The sequence below is a fragment of the Macrosteles quadrilineatus genome, unplaced genomic scaffold (genome assembly GCF_028750875.1).
Source record: "Macrosteles quadrilineatus isolate MER2022 unplaced genomic scaffold, UCM_ALF_1.0 Scaffold_1__1_contigs__length_201487025, whole genome shotgun sequence".
NCBI classification, from domain to species: Eukaryota; Metazoa; Arthropoda; class Insecta; order Hemiptera; family Cicadellidae; genus Macrosteles; species Macrosteles quadrilineatus.
Window position 1 is genome coordinate 99,417,965 of NW_026542594.1, and position 12,047 is coordinate 99,430,011.

Here is a 12,047-nt window from a genome sequence, read left to right on the forward strand (position 1 = left end):
CGAAGCAATGTCTCAGTGTATGCCATGTACTTGGATGGCAATAACCTGTATGGCTAAGCAATGTCTCAGTGTATGCCATGTACTTGGATGGCAATAACCTGTATGGCTAAGCAATGTCTCAGTGTATGCCATGTACTTGGATGGCAATAACCTGTATGGCTAAGCAATGTCTCAGTGTATGCCATGTACTTGGATGGCAATAACCTGTATGGCTAAGCAATGTCTCAGTGTATGCCATGTACGTGGATGGCAATAACCTGTATGACTAAGGAATGTCTCAGTGTATGCCATGTACTTGGATGGCAATAACCTGTATGGCTAAGCAATGTCTTCTCAGTGTATGAAATGTACGTGGATGGCAATAACCTGTATGGCTAAGCAATGTCTCAGTGTATGCCATGTACTTGGATGGCAATAACCTGTATGGCTAAGCAATGTCTCAGTGTATGCCATGTACTTGGATGGCAATAACCTGTATGGCTAAGCAATGTCTCAGTGTATGCCATGTACGTGGATGGCAATAACCTGTATGACTAAGTAATGTCTCAGTGTATGCCATGTACTTGGATGGCAATAACCTGTATGGCTAAGCAATGTCTTCTCAGTGTATGAAATGTACGTGGATGGCAATAACCTGTATGGCTAAGCAATGTCTCAGTGTATGCCATGTACGTGGATGGCAATAACCTGTATGGCTAAGCAATGTCTCAGTGTATGCCATGTACTTGGATGGTAATAACTTGTATGGCTAAGCAATGTCTCAGTGTATGCCATGTACGTGGATGGCAATAACGTATGGCTAAGCAATGTCTCAGTGTATGCCATGTACGTGGATGGCAATAACTTGTATGGCTAAGCAATGTCTCAGTGTATGCCATGTACTTGGATGGCAATAACCTGTATGACTAAGCAATGTCTCAGTGTATGCCATGTACGTGGATGGCAATAACCTGTATGACTAAGTAATGTCTCAGTGTATGCCATGTACTTGGATGGCAATAACCTGTATGGCTAAGCAATGTCTTCTCAGTGTATGAAATGTACGTGGATGGCAATAACCTGTATGGCTAAGCAATGTCTCAGTGTATGCCATGTACGTGGATGGCAATAACTTGTATGGCTAAGCAATGTCTCAGTGTATGCCATTTACTTGGATGGTAATAACTTGTATGGCTAAGCAATGTCTCAGTGTATGCCATGTACGTGGATGGCAATAACGTATGGCTAAGCAATGTCTCAGTGTATGCCATGTACGTGGATGGCAATAACTTGTATGGCTAAGCAATGTCTCAGTGTATGCCATGTACTTGGATGGTAATAACTTGTATGGCTAAGCAATGTCTCAGTGTATGCCATGTACGTGGATGGCAATAACTTGTATGGCTAAGCAATGTCTCAGTGTATGCCATGTACTTGGATGGTAATAACTTGTATGGCTAAGCAATGTTTCAGTGTATGCCATGTACTTGGAGGGTAATAACTTGTATGGCTAAGCAATGTCTCAGTGAATAACTTATATAATTAATGTCAATCATTTGAATAATGTCAATAAGTTATATGGATACTGATAGTCAAAGTAACACCATCAATGTAACAGTCAACTACGTATATGGATACTGATTCAATAACGTATGGACACTGATTCAAAAAGGTATTTGGATAATGATTCAATAACGTATATGGATACTGATTCAAAAACGTATTTGGATACTGATTCAATAACGTATATAGATACTGACTCAAAAATGTATGGATACTGATTCAAAAACGTATTTGGATACTGATTCAATAACACATGGATACTGATTCAAAAACGTATATTTATACTGAATCAAAAACGTATATGGATACTGATTCAATAAAGTATGGATACTGATTCAAAAACTTATTTGGATACTGATTCAATAACGTATATGGATACTGAATGCCCATGATTCAAATTGTTATTTTGATCATCACTGAATCAAATTGGAATTCCGATGCATTTTCGATTCATCCCACACCCCTTCAATGTAATCCCGTCCCAATGATCAGGAATATAAGATCCAGAATTTGTTTTAAAGTTTTGGGACCCGTTCATCCCTAATTTTGAAAGGTTAGATTATTCCCGACTTTCGGCCGAAATTCATGACTTTTTCACGACTTTTCCCGACCTTTCAAAATCCCCGACTTTTTCCCGAATTTCCCGGAATTCCCGACTGGTAGACACCCTGACAGGGTGTCTACCAGATTTCTCAAATGGAATTCCCGACTTTTTCCCGACTTTTCATTACCATTTTTATATAAATCCCGACCAAAAACTGGGTCCGTTCTCCATGTTACTACACCTTTTTCCGTCTCGCAATCACTCGCGACACAGCGAAATCACTGACGATCGAAACAAATCACATGCCGAGAAAATCCCGTATTAAATGTAGGGGTGTGTGAAGCAGCAAAACATTTCAATTCAAAGCAACTATTCGATTTAAAAAAATGTTGATGTAACTCGATTCGAAGCAACATGGAATTTTTCTATTCATACTTGTCAGTGGAGTACAATATCTGTTTTCAATCATACATTAGAAGAACCAGTATTTCTGGAAATATCAGTGAGCTTCTTGCCTATTTCATAATTTTTACTTGCAGCATCATGTTGTTAAGCATGTTACCTATTTTATTTTATTGATTATAAATAAAGATATGTTTGGGTGTAAACAGATAAAAACCTTTGTAAGATTTAAATACTGAATCTTTCAATTGGTTTACATTGATAAAATAAGAGGATAGAATCAGAACTACAAGGTATACATAACTTCTTGTATGGCAATAACCGGTATGGCGAAGAAATGTCTCAGTGTATGCCATGTACTTGGATGGCAATAACATGAATGGCGAAGCAATGTCTCAGTGTATGCCATGTACTTGGATGGCAATAACCTGTATGGCTAAGCAATGTCTCAGTGTATGCCATGTACTTGGATGGCAATAACCTGTATGGCTAAGCAATGTCTCAGTGTATGCCATGTACTTGGATGGCAATAACCTGTATGGCTAAGCAATGTCTCAGTGTATGCCATGTACTTGGATGGCAATAACCTGTATGGCTAAGCAATGTCTCAGTGTATGCCATGTACGTGGATGGCAATAACCTGTATGACTAAGGAATGTCTCAGTGTATGCCATGTACTTGGATGGCAATAACCTGTATGGCTAAGCAATGTCTTCTCAGTGTATGAAATGTACGTGGATGGCAATAACCTGTATGGCTAAGCAATGTCTCAGTGTATGCCATGTACTTGGATGGCAATAACCTGTATGGCTAAGCAATGTCTCAGTGTATGCCATGTACTTGGATGGCAATAACCTGTATGGCTAAGCAATGTCTCAGTGTATGCCATGTACGTGGATGGCAATAACCTGTATGACTAAGTAATGTCTCAGTGTATGCCATGTACTTGGATGGCAATAACCTGTATGGCTAAGCAATGTCTTCTCAGTGTATGAAATGTACGTGGATGGCAATAACCTGTATGGCTAAGCAATGTCTCAGTGTATGCCATGTACGTGGATGGCAATAACCTGTATGGCTAAGCAATGTCTCAGTGTATGCCATGTACTTGGATGGTAATAACTTGTATGGCTAAGCAATGTCTCAGTGTATGCCATGTACGTGGATGGCAATAACGTATGGCTAAGCAATGTCTCAGTGTATGCCATGTACGTGGATGGCAATAACTTGTATGGCTAAGCAATGTCTCAGTGTATGCCATGTACTTGGATGGCAATAACCTGTATGGCTAAGCAATGTCTCAGTGTATGCCATGTACGTGGATGGCAATAACCTGTATGACTAAGTAATGTCTCAGTGTATGCCATGTACTTGGATGGCAATAACCTGTATGGCTAAGCAATGTCTTCTCAGTGTATGAAATGTACGTGGATGGCAATAACCTGTATGGCTAAGCAATGTCTCAGTGTATGCCATGTACGTGGATGGCAATAACTTGTATGGCTAAGCAATGTCTCAGTGTATGCCATGTACTTGGATGGTAATAACTTGTATGGCTAAGCAATGTCTCAGTGTATGCCATGTACGTGGATGGCAATAACGTATGGCTAAGCAATGTCTCAGTGTATGCCATGTACGTGGATGGCAATAACTTGTATGGCTAAGCAATGTCTCAGTGTATGCCATGTACTTGGATGGTAATAACTTGTATGGCTAAGCAATGTCTCAGTGTATGCCATGTACGTGGATGGCAATAACTTGTATGGCTAAGCAATGTCTCAGTGTATGCCATGTACTTGGATGGTAATAACTTGTATGGCTAAGCAATGTTTCAGTGTATGCCATGTACTTGGAGGGTAATAACTTGTATGGCTAAGCAATGTCTCAGTGAATAACTTATATAATTAATGTCAATCATTTGAATAATGTCAATAAGTTATATGGATACTGATAGTCAAAGTAACACCATCAATGTAACAGTCAACTACGTATATGGATACTGATTCAATAACGTATGGACACTGATTCAAAAAGGTATTTGGATAATGATTCAATAACGTATATGGATACTGATTCAAAAACGTATTTGGATACTGATTCAATAACGTATATAGATACTGACTCAAAAATGTATGGATACTGATTCAAAAACGTATTTGGATACTGATTCAATAACACATGGATACTGATTCAAAAACGTATATTTATACTGAATCAAAAACGTATATGGATACTGATTCAATAAAGTATGGATACTGATTCAAAAACTTATTTGGATACTGATTCAATAACGTATATGGATACTGAATGCCCATGATTCAAATTGTTATTTTGATCATCACTGAATCAAATTGGAATTCCGATGCATTTTCGATTCATCCCACACCCCTTCAATGTAATCCCGTCCCAATGATCAGGAATATAAGATCCAGAATTTGTTTTAAAGTTTTGGGACCCGTTCATCCCTAATTTTGAAAGGTTAGATTATTCCCGACTTTCGGCCGAAATTCATGACTTTTTCACGACTTTTCCCGACCTTTCAAAATCCCCGACTTTTTCCCGAATTTCCCGGAATTCCCGACTGGTAGACACCCTGTTCAATTGATATATTTAAATTCTTCCAAAATGTAAACATTGAAAATGTGGAAGCCCATGGGGCTTAGCCCAAGGGATTTATGAAAATAAAATGATATAATATTACATTGTCATCCACTTGTGAGCTATGTTTCAAGTTTCAAGTCTCTAGCTCATCGGGAAGTTAGTTTGAAAACAATTGCGAAATTTGTACCGAACAGTCAAGAAAGCGAGCTAATAAAAACGTTTTAATATGTATCAGTGGCGGACATAAAAAATTTTTTTGGGGGTGTCCGAGATTAGTTCAAGGTTTGGTTAAGTAATTTCAAGTAGACACGCCATGATACTTTATCTGATTTTTGCTGCGGTAGTTTGCGCTAAATGTGACCTTTACTTTACCAAGATCACGCTGTATCATTATATCGTTCTATTAAATCATAAAAATGTATCTATTCAAGCCAAATTAAGAAAATATCTCAATTACTAAATCAAAAAACATTGGTCAAGATTTAACAGTGTTACATCCGATCTGTAAACACTTGTCCGAACCTAAGGACTAAGGAGTCAACTACTGTATAAGTATTATTTTGTACGAAATGCAAAATGTTAACATTTCAGTACAACATATGTCAAACAGATGTAAATAACAAACAATAACAATGGCTACCACTGAACTGACTGAACTCTTCATTACTCCCCTCCCCTGTCGCTGGTAGATATGCTGGTCTCCAGCGGTCACTGCTGCAAGCGCAGATAGCCAAGCGGCGGGCAGGAGCTCGAGTCGGTCTGAATCAACCCAAACTCGCACAAATTATTACTGTCTGACATGGTGATGACTTCGCGCATGATTCATGATAAAAAATTCATATTATAGTACCTATTTTTGTCATATCCATTATTTTTGGGGGGGGGGGGAGGGCCCTTATATTCGCCCCTGATATGTATAACTGGAAAAACATACAATTCAGTTTCATAACGATATTTACTAAACACAAACAAAAATATTGACCACTAAATGATCAATTAATCTGATATTGATGTTTATGTTGGTTGTTTATAAAAAAATATGTTGTTTTGGTTTTAAGTTTATGAGTCACATATTTATGTTATTATGTCAGTGTCAATCAGTTTTGTTAATCAGTCTCTATCAGTTTTAATTGCATACTTAACATTTTATATTACCTATATTTTTTGCAACTTTAAACTTTGAAACCAGCTAAGTAAAAAAGTTTTGCATTTAGGTTTTGAGATTCGGGATTCGGGATTTAATTTTTTAAGTTTCGGTTCTGGTTTTGAGATTCGAAATTTATGATTTTGACCATCACTAGTTACAACTACAGTAAAACCTCGATTATCCTTGATAATGGATAACTGAAAATCACGGTTAATCCAACATGGCATGAAAGTACATGATAGGTCCATAAACATTGTAGTACCGTATTGTCATTAATGTAAAAATTTTGATTTTTACATCTACAGAATACAATATTGCGCGATATTTTAAATCATTAACTTTAGTTCAGTTAGGGCGGGTTTCCGAGCTCGGGAATACGTAATCCTGGAGTTACTTAATCAGTGAATAAAGTTAGTCATCGAAAAAAAATCGGGTTTCAGAGCTCGCGAACTAACTCCCTAGTCCGCGGACTAGTCTATTCGGAGACTAACTTTATTCGTCAACCTCTGGACTACTTATTCTAGGACTAAGGTAGGAATCACGGGGAATTTTAGTTTTTGAGTATTGGTAGTGGCAGCGGACAGACGAATTTGAGACGATACCTACCAAAGTTGTTCACGGACAGCGCTCATAGCGACAATAGCGTCTACTGTCTAGTCTGGTTCTAATCACTTATCAGTTGGGATAATGATTCCTTGAGTTTCACTGAAGATGGTAACTAAAAGAAGAGATCGTGTTCAAAAACGAATGCCGAAATAAAAACCCTGTTATGGGAACCATCATAAAAATAATAAATAAAAAAACTGAAGGTTTATTTATTGCTGTTAAGTTTGATAAAAAAAAAAAAAACTTCCCGATTGAAGAATAAGGTGTCAAATGTATTAGTATAATATGCCTTTTCTTTGTCCAAGTTATTTTTTATGAGAATCTAAAAACTGTAGGCATTTGAGATATTAGAGATTGGTTGTGACTTTTGTAATCCTAATGCAAACCCCAATAATTGTCTATTTAAGATCTTACAATTATTTTAAAATGAATACTGTAGGATGATAAAAAATAAAGGGAAATATTTTATTATTCTTTGTATGAAAATCAACCGTAAAAAATTATCATTATTACAACAATTTAAGAGTAGGCCTAGTTATAATTTATCTGCTTAGAATGTATTTGTGTTCTCTGATTGTTTTGTATTTTAACAATTCCTCTGGAAGTACAATGTGTAGTAGAGAATAAGTAGGTGTCCAAGCAACTTCAGTTAACTTCCAATCATCTGAGCTCCGGTTATCTGAGAATCCAGGTTGTCCGAGTTAGTTCACGGCTGAAATATTTTTTTTTTTTTTTTACCCAAATTCCAAATTATTATACTAGGTATGAGTTTCAATAGAAAATAATACTAATACATAAGTCTTGTTTTGTTATGCATACTGTTAGTTTTGGTTAAAAGTATTCTTTAGTAAAATATTGCATTACAGTAGACTATCCGGACTCCTCTGGACCGAGGCCAGTCCGGATAACGGGTTTTCCGGTAAAACCGACGTCCCCAAAAACTCGTTAAATCGTATTAAATACGTATTTAGATTTGATAGGCCCTACATTAATTTTTTCATACAGTTAAGTTTTTCTTTCTTTCATCGTTATATTGTTATTTTAAATTCTACGTTTAGCACCTTATAATATTAATTTTAGGGACCGTTTGGCCTATTATAGTCTTAAGCATAAATTGTAGATAAACGGGCTTCATTCAAAGAAGGGTTTGCTTATTCTTAAGAGAAAAATAAAATTTTACGAAAAAAATATCAAGAGGTATGAAATTGCAAGTAAATTTTATGCCGATTAAGAATTTGGCATTTATATAGATACAACTTCACAAATTGAGTAATTACACCAAAAGTTAAGTTAGTCCACCCCTTAATCCTGCCCTTCGCCTGGACTAAAAATTGCTCATATTTATTCCTCGAGTTAGTCTTTGTTGCCCAGTTGCGGATTAAATATTTGGCTCCGAAACCCGATCGAATAACATTTAATTCGAGGATTAAGTAACCCGTGACTCCGAAACCCATGAGAGTAAGTCAGGGACTAGTTAACTCTCGGAATAGACTTAGTCGTTGACTAGCGTAATCCTCGAGCTCCGAAACCCGATTTTTTAGTCCTAGAATAAAAACTGGTTTGAACTGGATTTTAGTCCAGGAATAGCGTTAGTCCCGAGCTCCGAAACCGGCCCTTATAAAACTAGGGGTAGACCCCCTCTTAACCGACCTCGTATTAACCGATAATCGGATTATCCGCCTTCAATCGTAAAATAATACAGTTTGTTTTAACCGACCTTGTTTTGAGAGCAGTTCGGTTTAACCGCCGCTTTCTAGGAATATCGGCGTTTCCGCTCCCACGCTGGGCGATGAGAACTGAACCACACGCTTATCTCCACAGGATATGACTAAGAATAAGTTATTTTGTATTGATCACAAAAAATAAAGCATAGCCTATTGTCAGTTTGTCATCATCATTAGTAGCTCACATCTGATCTGATTTGTTATCTGTAATCTGCGCGGCAAATTTATAACATCATAAAGTGTGTTACGATTTTGAGAACTGATTATCTTATCACTGGAGTAAACAAACAACTAACTTGTAGGGAAGGCAGGGAAGGGGGGTTAACAACTCCAAGGTCAAGATAGTTTTTGTGCCTCAAGCCTCCAGTGAGAGGCTATAAATAAACATCCTGTCTTGTAACAAAATGGTTGCTTGTATCTTTAATTTCGACAAAAGGTTCTGTACTGTATTACGATGGATTTGGAAAGCATCAATTAATACATTACAGTACTAAAGTTATTAAAATAGGAATTTTTATTGACTCTTGCCTAGGATTATAATATATTCCACTAAAAGTAGGCCTATTTGACTTAACCGTGTTTTATGTTTATTTGTGACTTTTCAATAGGGATGGTCAAGTCTCGAAATTTCGGGAAATTTTCGGGAAATTTTCAATCTCGTTACACGAGACGAGATTACTTTTTGGCCGAGATTTTTATCGAGACGAGAATAAAAAAAAAAAAAAAAAAAAAAAAAAAAATTAAAAACGCCTGCAGAAAGTTAATGCAATACCCCCAATACAGGAGCGTGTTGTAGTTGCGTTTCCTTTTCGAAGGCGTTCTTATTTAATTAATTCTTTTAATGTAAATATTACTTTAATTCTTTTAATGTAAATATTACTTTCATTATTTTAATAATATTACTTTAATAACATTTGAGAAGTTTTGTTAAGTGTAAGCAGTGTGAGGAATGTTTTATTACTATACAAAAAGTCAAAACAAGTAACTATTTTATAAAAATTAATATTGCTTTTATTTTATGATTTATTTTATTTTATGATAAGTTGAACTCTATCCTAACTGATATCACCATGTTTCCTAATCGTAGGCATTTTTTATAAGTTAGGCGTGATTAATAAAAAAATGTTATGCTGATGTTATTTAATGAAAGATTGTAAATATTCTTGCCTATTATCATTATTTTAGTATTTAAACAGTCATCTAACAATGTTACAAAATCAGGTAAAAATTTCGAACGTGCATTTCCCGTTGTGTATGAGAAGAGAAATCTCATCTCGATCTCGTCTCGAAATTTTATGAGAAATAAAAAATCTCGTCTCGTCTCGTCTCGAACTAAAAATCCAATCTCGTCCATCCCTACTTTTCAATAAATACAATAAAGGATATAAGAGTAGTTTATTTTATAAATAATGCAAGCAAGACTTCAAAATAATGATTATATAATTCCAAATGAAAAGCGCTTCATTATGTTATAATTTTAGGGATTGCCCGTTTTAACCGACCTTTTGAGCTATCCGACCTATGTCCGGTCCCATTAGGGTCGGTTAAGAGGGGGTCTACTATAGATGTATTCTGTAGATGTTCTACACGTCCGTGGGGAATCAAAAGAATCTTGCCCCGATCGTCGAAGACAATAATGACGTTTCCGCTAACGCGGGGGTTATCCAGGGATTTGCCGTAACCACCGGAGACAATGCCGATACTTTCACAACCACAGAAACTTTTAGACTTTTGCCACGATTGTGGAAGACGATGATGACATTCCTATGACCGACGAAGGCGACAATAATGTATCCGTGACCGCGGGTTTACTTTCTTGTTCCTGCTTGACGAAATGATCAGAATTTTGCTGTTATTGTAGAAGACAATGCTGATGATTCCATGACCCCAGGTGACAATAACACACACTTTGGAAATCTTCAGAATTTTGCCGCCATGACGGTAGACGATAATGATGTATACACGATTGCGAGAGAAGATTGTGTGTCTAGACGGTCACAGAAGATTCTCATAATTTACCCGCGATCACAGAAAACGATGATAATATCTACACAACCGCGGGAGATGTTAATAAATTGGCTGCGATCGCAGAAGATGATGATAATGTTTCTATTATCGCGAGGAGTATTCAGAATTTTGCTGTAATCCTGTAAGGTAAATAAATATTAAGGTAAATTTTTTTTCTCAAAGTCGATTGTAGCTTCTCTCCCTTGCAGATTCTATAAATATTTTCGCTTCGGATGTCTTCCACATTTAATTTTTAATCTTGAAAATTAACCTTGAAAACATTTAACACTGATATAGACCTAATAAAATAAACTAAATACAACTATTATTTAAAATGTTTAGCCCAAACTAACCAATGGAGTTATTTTTGTTTGCACGTAAAATCAAATTATGACAATAAACATAACCTGTAACAGCTGTTTTTGTTAACTGCTGCTAAAAAAGGTGTAGCCAGATAACATTGGCACTTTCAAGGACTGTATGACAGAAACTGGATTTTTCCCAGTGTTGTGACCAACTCCAATCAATTTCTCATGGCCAAATACCCCATTTTCAGCAAAATAATAAAAAATTCTCGGACGAAAATAAAAGTTTGCTTGTACATCGCTTGTTTTAGTATAGGATTTGTAAATAGGGATGTGTTTATTCCCGGGATGTGTTTTATATCCGATTCTTGAAACCACCGATACTTGGACGTTGGTATAGGTATCGAGAATCGATCGTCAAAAGTCGATTCCCATCCTGATACTCGTCAGGCCGCGCAATCGGAAAATTACCGCTATTGCCAAGATCGTGCAAGATGACGATGACATTGATAACGTTTCCATAATTGGGGGTGACAATGATTGTGTTTCTGTTACCGCTTAGCAATATTAAGGATATTTCCGCGACTGCAAAAGACAGTGATGATGTTTCCGTGACTAAGGAAGATATTCAGGATTTTGCAGTGGTCCTAGAAGAACAATGTTATCTCCACGACTGCAGGAGATGATCACGATATTACCTCCAGTTTGGCTTGACTGGAAATATCAGGCCATCACACCTCTAGTTATAATAATATTTTATTTTTGATTTTTATGGTTAGTTTGTCATTTATCTTAGACATGGTAGTTATTTATTGTGTTTAGAAGGGTTTAAACTTGGTTAAACTTTAAAATTGGTTATTTAGAATTTGTAATCGTTACATAAATTTTTTCTTACTTGTAAAACACCCTATTACCTAAAAAATATTTTATGGAAGGATATAAAGACAGAGGTAAGGGTAGTGGGTATAACGAATCCATTCAGAAATTTGGCAAAACTATAAAAATAATGGTATTGGGAATTGATACATTTTGGTATTGACTATCGACACATCATTATTTGTAAAATAGAAAAATTCATTAATACAAAAGTAAATGTATAACTTTTAAAATCAACTTGAGAAGAAAGTAAATCAACCAGAACAAACCTTAACCCCTCACCACACCAACCC

General features: G+C 36.3%; 1 protein-coding gene across 10 annotated transcripts in view; it reads right to left on the minus strand.

Annotated features, from left to right (window-relative positions):
• Positions 1 to 12,047, minus strand: part of LOC128995580 (trafficking kinesin-binding protein milt) — a 205,844-nt gene that overhangs the window by 14,348 nt on the left and 179,449 nt on the right. The gene's annotated exons all lie outside the window — the stretch shown is intronic.